We start from the raw sequence: 9,451 nt of genomic DNA, 5'->3' as shown, positions 1-9,451 counted from the left end.
TACAAATTTAAATTTTTATGTGGACCCAAATTAATACACTAAATTTAAGGGTATCAATATCTACTAATTGATTAATTTTCCTTAAAATCTAATATTACTCCTTACATTTGAACAGACCTTTGTCTTTCTTTCTCCCTTTTCTCTCTCTGGTTCTCAGACTACGAATACCCAATCGACTCACTCGACCCACCACCTACGTCTCTTTTGCTCCAACCCAGCTTCTCCGACCAGTGGGTTTTCAATGTCGCCAAGGTAATATTTCGTTCCTTTCGTGTGTTTTATAATGTATTCAATATTTTTATTAATGATTTATGGTTAAAAATATATTACATTATTGATTGATTTATTGATATTTAGGATTAACCTTTATGATATGTGAGTTTTGGGCTAAATTTAAGATTGGATTGGTTGTTTTCAGAGTTTTGGGCAAAAATATGATTTTAAGCCAGGCCCTATGCATTCTACTGTTAAAAAGTGATATAAGTTGAAGACGTAGGTCCGATATATAGGGCCTGATTTAGTGTCAGATGGTCTTTTTGATATTCATATTTTTATGTTAGTCCCGATAGGACCGATGTATGGTCCAATATAGTGTCTGATGATCCATCCAATTTTCATGTTTTTGTGGTAGGGTTTAGGGTTTAGGGTCCAATGTAGTGTCTGATATGATGTCTGATTTTGTTTTGTGCTAGGCTTGATGAGACCGATGTAGTGTCCGATGTAGTCTAATTTTTTTTTTAATGTTAATTAGGCCTAAAAGGACTAATTTGGGGACCGTTGTTTGGTCTGATAGAGGTCCGTTGTCGAGCACATTTCACAACACCAAAAATGAATAATAATAATAATAATAATAATAATAATAATAATAATAATAATAATATGATGAACAAGTGCGAGTATTCAATCTAGAACGGCGAGTACTCGAACTGGGAACGTAAGTGCTTAATGAAAACTGGAAATATCAAGAAAACAAGGGAATATAGTGGTTCAGTCAGATCACGGTCTGCTTAGTCCACTGTTGCAAGGATTTCGTAGGTGTCCAATTCATGGTGGATCACCTCTTCATATACAAACCAAGGGTCCGATTATTTACAAAGATTGCATTCATTGTCGATCTGTTTATACATTGATTTACAATAATTAAGCTAAAACGTAAACATTAATAAATGAAGAACGGTTTCTATTCACTAAATACAGAACCGTATGCGACTTCTAATCTGCGAGTTGGCAGTTCATATTCAGGTGTAAGCTCGCGGGCTTAGGATATACCTAACATTTAGTTAAGTCTAGAATGTTTGCGTTCTTGTATAGTCGCACTTACGGACATCGTATAACGAGTTGATAGAACCTAGACACACGAGTTTGTATTGTTTTATCGAGGCTGTTGGGTCATTGGGACCAGCTCGCTTTATAGAGAATCGTCCTCTATGTTTTCGCAGGAGGATTGAGAGGATACTCGCATATATCATGGTATTTGCGAGTTAAGTCCGTCCCTTGATCCCACATAATGCGAGCCTCGTAAATGCGATTAGACTTTGGTCATAGTCGCATCATCTCGCTGAGTTTAGCTCATACGAGGTTTAAACTCCAGGAGTCTCTCATTGACACCTCAGCTTTTCTTGGAGAAATTGAGTACACGTGTCCTTTAAACAGGAGTCCGGTCTCGAGTTTTTAGGTGAGAAAAATCTGTTGGAATTTATTTTACCAGGATCTTAGATCTACTCACAAGTATGTTTATTAACATCCTAAATATGAACTTTCTAAAACGATGAAATAAACACATATAAAGTTTAGAAAACCTTACATTGGGTGCAGCGGAATATAATGACTCCTTCCGTTCAGATATCTAGCCCTTGATTCCTTTCTGTAGCAGAGCATTATCAATATCTGAACCTGGATCTCTTTCTCTGAATCTTTGATGCTGAAACTCCTTTGCAGATGATCTTTCTTCACGATCTTCCTCACTATGATTGAGGTATCACTTGATGTGTGTGGGCACTACTCATACACTAAGGATTTCGAAATTTCAATGGAAGAGAAAGAGAGTGGTCAGCTAAAGATAGGGAGAGAGAAGGCTCAGTTTTTCTGAATAGAAAAAGTCAGAAGAAAGTCTTTTTTTTTTTTTTCTGAAGGAAAAATAGAAAATTTAAGTGTAATTTTCCTGAAGCCTTCACTATCTATTTATAGCATTCCACTAGGGTTAGGTTTGAATTATTTGGCATTAAAATAATGAAAAAATCAGTTTAAATTTCCTACAAAAGTGGCTGGCCCTACACTTAGTGGATTGGGCCTTGCTTTTTGCAATTTTGCAATTTTAACACCTTTTGTATCTGATTTTCTCAAAAATACCAATTTCCTAATTCAACCATTTAAATGCCAATTCTAACTATTTAATAACTATAAATAATTATTAAATAATATTGTCATTTATCATATTTATTAATTGAACCATACAAAGTATCATAATTAACAAATATGCCCCTATAAACTCTTTCTTTACAATTTCGCCCTTACTTAGTGAAAAATTCACAAATAGACATAGTCTAATTTGAGAATTATAATTGATTAATCAAAACCAATTACATGAGTCTTACAAGCAATATTATCTCAACTAGTGGGGGGACCATGGGTCTATATAACCGAGCTTCCAATAAGTAGATCAAGAATTTAGCACTAAAATTCACTAACTTATTAATTCTTCGTTGAATCCACGCATAGAACTTAGAATTGCACTCTCAGTATATAGAATGCTCTATATGTTCCACCATATAGACACATCATTAGTTATCCATTGTTATAATCCTAATGTGATCAATGATCCTCTATATGAATGATCTACACTGTAAAGGGATTAAATTACCGTTACACCCTACAATGTATTTATTCCTTAAAACACTTGACCCCGTATAAATGATATTTCGGCTAATGTGAAATGAGTACTCCACCATTTATGTTCGTTTGGTCAAGCTCGAAGGAGATCATCCTTTGCTTACTAGTCGCCAGATAGAAGCTATAGATTCCATGTTTATGATAGCGCTCCCACTCAATTGCACTACCGTGTTCCCAAAATGTACGTATCACCCTGACCTAAAAGTAGGCTTAACTAACAAATCAAAGAACACGAATCGCCTTTCAAGATTGAGCCTAATCATATCAGGATTAAGATCATTTGATCTAGGATCAACTAGGCGATATTGACTTGAATAGATATTACGGTAAGTTTAATAAATCTAAGTCAAAGTTCAATATCGGTCCCTTCCGATGCATACTCCATGCATCCAACCTGAGCTTTACTTTAACCAATGCTCTGGAAAGAACATAGTATTTCTCCAAATACAAGTAAACTCTTGTTGTAGATTATCATATCAGTAAAACCCTATGTCTGATAAATCTAGGAAACTTTATTCACATAGTCATGTTTACTTTCCAATGTGTTGACGACACAATAAACGGGATCAAGTATGTGAAAAGGATTTCGATGAATTTATACATTATGTACATATAATCATGAAATAAATCATGTGAACCATGCAACATTAAATGTTATTTACGATCTATATTAATAAGTAAATACGATTATATTGAAATGAGTTTTATTTAGGGCATAAAACCCAACAAACTCCCACTTGCACTAATATAAAACAAAAAGTGCGTTTCAAATAATCTCAACACCTTGATATACAAATCAAGTGTAGTAGTAGTAAACTCCTCGTAATAGGATCTGAAAGGTTGAATTAAACACAACCTTTTCTCCACCATTACTCTTCCTTAATCACAAAATCATTGATAATGTGAAATTCCTCTCTATATGTCTACTCTCTTGGGATACTGGATTCTATACCTTTGGCAACTATTTTTGGTTAATCTGGAAATTAACACTAGTAGTTTAAGGCAATTTGGAATTGTGCCAAAGATGTATAGAACTTTCCTTAGACTGAATAAGTACCTTTCCTGCAGCTTTAACATTCGGTCTCTCTGCGGTAGACTTAGAGAATTCGGATAGGTTTTTACACTTCTCCAAAATCACTATTCCACCCCCAGAGTAACCACCATCTTATCAGAAAGATTTACTAGCACATAGGCAAATTTCGAAATCTGATATGGTGTAGTCTAAGAGTTTTAAACACAGCCTTATAGACTAACATATAGTTCCTCTTCTTAATCTTAAAATTTACTTGATTGTCTTCCAATGTTCTTCTCCTGGATTAATCTGATACCTACTCATTACTCCCACTCAACAGCAGATGTCTGGTCTAAGGCATACAAAAGCATATCTAAGACCTCTCACTGTTGATATAAGAAATTCTTTCATGGCTTTATCTTTTCTGGAATAGTTAAGACTTTTCCTTAGATAAATAAAATCTATACCTAAGAAGTTGTGAAGCTTTTATAGATTGCCATTAGAAAGAAAATGCTTCAGCATTTTACTAAAGTAAGTTGCTTGCATTAGAGTAAGTAATTACCAGGTATACCACAAGCCATAGGTTTAGATAAACTCAAACCTGTAATACTAGGAACAGGAAGTTTTGTTAAGTCCATTGAATAGACTTATAAACGAAAATTTCCTTTTATGTCCTTGTAATAGAAAACTTTAGGTTATTCCATGTGAATGGATTAAACCATAGTTCTATAGGCTTTCTTCTTAGTTTCTTATCTTGACAATCCATTACTTGTTTAAACTCACAATGGATTTTAATCACTAGTGTCTCCCGAGTTCATAAGAAGGTGAGTTCCTAGAAACTCTCCCACTACGACAAGGTACCGCGAATTATGTCGAAGAAAACTAAATGGTATTAACCTCTTTGGTTGTGACAAGACAACAGAGGCAGTGGGATCATCATATGTCATATAAGATGATAGAACACTTTTGGAATCAAGAATTAAATATCTCCTTTATTTGCTACTTGTTTTTCAGACTTAGTCATTTTCTTAGAAAAGTAGTATTTGTTTGAACAAACACTTTCTTATCTATTGACAATGGGATGGTCCACCCCTAATCACTTAGAAAAGCTAACAAACCATGGTTAACAGTTCTAGCCTTTCTTAAGATTTTGATTAGGTCATCCATGAATCTAGTAACCATTACATCATTCTGAAATTGTATTACCATAGAAGGAATTAGGCAACGACTAGTAACTAATCATCAACATGCTACTCGAAATTTCTGGGGAGGTAAGTTTGGATATAATTCAAAAATCAATTTAATGATCTTTGAACTGCATATCAACTAACTATTTCTCCACCCCTATCAGTTCGCAAGATCTTTAACCACTTACCTTAATGGTTTTAACCATTGCTAGAAATTAATGAAATTTTTCAAACATTTCAAATTTCTTTGCATAAGGTATAATCTAGAGTTATCGTTTTAAGAATACAACGAAAAACTCATATCCACCCCTGAATGTACATCCATCTGGGAATGAGATGAACTACTTTCAGTGGATATAGGCATATTAACTCTTTGCAGAGATTGATCTTGTCAAAACCACTATGAACAAGATACAAATGCCACAGATTAAAAAAAATGTGGTAGTGTCTATGATGACATAGGTTTAGTTACATCAAAGAGTTCTTAGAATACTTCAAGTGGATCCTGGTCACAGAATACCTAACTCACATTCCATACAGTTTTAATCCATTAATAAAAGATGGATATTAAACACTTGAGAAAGTGTAACTGTATTGTATTCTGGAATTAGAAATTTAAGAAAATTTCTATTTGGAATCTAAAATTAAAGTCAAAGACTTAAATTCAACCAAATTTAATGAGTAATTCTTTCTTGGACCACCACTACTAATACAAACTCTAAGTCAGATTTGCCCATACAAGTAGGAGATTTCTAAGATTGAGGATTTATATCAATTGGGAATAGAATTTCGGGGTTATAATCATATGCGTCATTTAATTTCTTAAGAGAAAATATAATGACATGAAATGATTCATAGACCATTCATCCAATGATATATTTGAAAGCTAATTCGAAATGAATAAGCTAAGAGGAATTAGGATAATTTCGTTTAAAATAAGAATCCAACGATGCTTCGATTAGCGAAAGTCAAAGTAATCTTATTTATATAATCTTCTTGTTTCATATTGTAAAAATACTAGTCTAAGGTGTCATCAATTGATGAACAGCTAGATGTCGCATATACAATATTTATCTTTCGAGATCTAACACTATTATGTATGTCTAATGGTGAAAATCCACTAGGGATTTATCTCATTAGATAAACAAGCCAAGTTAGACCAACAATGAAGATTCGAAATTAAACTACAACTTAATAACAGAAAATAACATGGTTCAATATAAATTCATACACAATTCGAAATTATAAACATATAGTAAGTAGGAATGACAAGTGAAAATACTAAAACTTACAATCCTAAATAATTTCCAAGGTTTTCAACAAGGCGATATCGTTGTCCCGTTTAGGCGAGAGTCAAAGCTACCATTCATTGAATAGAGTTGTCAGCTCGTCTAAAATGTTAAACATTCTAGCAACCTTTTATTCGATCAAGATTGGAATTCAGCGTTGTCCCGTTTAGGCGAGAGTCAAGGCAATTCTATCTTATGAGCTTCCACCATTGTTTCATAATTTGCAAGTCAAGTATGGTCGCCACCATTAGGGTGATCCATACCATACAAAACACTTACAAACTACTTATCATGCGAGGTTAAACGGTGCGAAATTGCTAATGAACGTTCCTCCATTAGGGAGGATTACTCACTAAAACAAACGCGGTGTAAAACCCACAATGGAGATCGAATGTCTCCATAATAAAGCTCATTATTTGAAAAGAGTTGTATTTTCTTTTATTCTCTTTATTTATTCTATTTATTTTAAATATATATTTATTTAATTAAAATTTCCAATTTAGAATGAAAAATTCTAAATATAAATTTTAATTTAATATTTATAAATTTTACTTAGATGGATATGAAAATAATATGAATTATTTCCATCTTTGTAATAATTTCCAATAAATATTTAGAAAAAATATTTAAGTTGTTACAAAATTAATTTAAATTAATTTACAACTCAAATTTAATTTTCTATAAATATATATTGCATTTCGAAAAATTAAAGTATATAAGAATACAATTTTCGAAAAATGCATATTAAAATAAAAAATAAATCCTGGAAAAATTATTCTAATTTAATGTTGGCCCAAAATTAATTAATAAAATTAATTTGCAACAAAAAATATAATTTTCCTATTTAATTAAATATATAAGAAAAATTTCAAATATTTAAGTAGATGATGAAAATCAACTTAAATATTAATTTTCTATTTAATTAAATACACTAGAAAAATACTTCAAGCAAAAATATCACCTATCTAGATTTTTCTTTGACTAATTAATTCAATTTCTAATAATATACTTTAATTCAATTTATTTTAAATTAATCAATAAATGAAAAAATCATTGATTTAAGTTGATCCAAGAATTAATTAAAATAAATAATTAATTTACAACTTAATCTATTTTTCAAGATAAAATTCGAAATTCTAGCATTTAAGAAATGCAATTTCGAAAATTGATTAACAATAAAAAAAATATATTTTGAAAATTATTTAAATTTAGTTGAAAAAATAAATTTCAACTAAAAATAATTTTCTATTTAATTAGATGTCATGAAAAAGAAATATTTAAGTATCATGATGAAAATCAACTTAGATATTTAATTTTCAAATTAATTAAATGTATTAAATTCAAGAAATAAATAATTAAGTGTAGAGAAGGCTTAATTATTAATCTCTAGTTTAATACTAGGAAAAATATACTTAAAATAAATTGTACCAAAATTAATTATATAAATAATTAATTTCACAATTTATAATATTTTCCTATTTAATATTAGAAATAATAAATAGTCTAGAAATAACTATCTAGAAAATATCTTATTTGACTAAGTATCTTTTCCACAAAATTTGAAAAAATATCTAATTTAAGTTGTACTAGAAAAATCTAGAACTTAAATATTTTCAAATTTAAATTTAATTAAATATCAAAAATTAAGTTGTAACCACTTAATTTGAAAATATTCCATTTTAAGTTAATATTTGAAAAGATATTAACTTAAAAAAATATCTAAAGAATCTTAATAACCAATGCCTAAAATTCCTCAACTTAATTTTGAAATTTTGAATTCAAAAGATATTCAGATTTAAGTTGGTTAGTTGAAGATAACTAAATATCAACTTAAATAGGAATATTTAATGAAAAATTTAAATTAAGTTCCAGAAAGAATCTAGATGGTTATAATTCTATATTTAATTAAATACAAGAAAATACATATAGTTTAGCTTAGAATATAAAATTCCTTAAACTATATTTTTCTTAAATTAATTTCAAAATAAATGAAATTAATTATGTTGCTAATCAATTTTATTAGGTTAAACTAGTTTAATTAACCTAGTACAGTCATTCAAATCAGGCAAATGGGCCTTCACAATTGGGGTGGTTTGTGTGAGGGGGTGCTGGGTTCAGTATGTCGTACCCACTTCTATGGCTCCCAACTCTCACACAAGGCCCAAAAGAGAGGAATTTAACCTTAATAAGAACAACTGTTATTAATTGAATAAGCCCAAAACTAAATGGGCCTAAATAAAATCTATCAATGACTATGACATTTTATTTAGCAACATTAACCTATATGCATCTATAATAAAATTAAACACATAGGCTCACACAGGCACACTTTGGATGGGTCCTATCATGTTGCTAGGTCATACACAGATGAAAGAAGATTGTAAATATACCTGTTACAAATTATTATCTTGACCAAGGGAGCCATCGGTCATTAGATTCGGCAAAAAGTAACCATGGCTATTTGCAATCAAGTAATAATAGGTTTTAAAAACTTACACATAAGCTAAAACACATACTCCTGCAACAAGGTTAGTTGGATAGTTGGATGTAGGATTTATTTAATTTTAAATTAAATATTTAATTTCGAAAATAATTAATTAAATAAAAAAAAATAATTTTTCGAAAAATTTAATAAAAAATTTGAAAAATTCGAATTTTTTTAAAAAATTTAAATTTAAAATTAAACCTACAATTTTTGAAAAATTAGGTTTCAACCAACCTAAATATCATTTCAAAAAAAAATTTGCTAACTACTTTTAAATTTTAAATGTTATTTTATAAATAAAAATTAAATAAAAAATTAGAAAAGATAAATAAATATCTTTTTCAAATTTTAAATGTAATTTAAATAAATAAAATAACAAAATTTAAAAAAATTAGCAAAATATCTTATATCATTTAAAAATTACATGATTATAAATATCTTATTTTAAATTTAAATATGGTCAAAATATCTAAAAAGATTTAATTAAAAAATCTTAAAAGATAAGATATTTTTAAAATATCTTAAAAGATATTATAAATATCTTAAAAGATATTATAAATATCTTAAAATATCTGACCTTAAATTTAAA

This window comes from Cannabis sativa, chromosome 7 (assembly GCF_029168945.1).
Source record: "Cannabis sativa cultivar Pink pepper isolate KNU-18-1 chromosome 7, ASM2916894v1, whole genome shotgun sequence".
Classification (NCBI taxonomy): domain Eukaryota; kingdom Viridiplantae; phylum Streptophyta; class Magnoliopsida; order Rosales; family Cannabaceae; genus Cannabis; species Cannabis sativa.
This window is presented reverse-complemented; position numbering follows the sequence as displayed.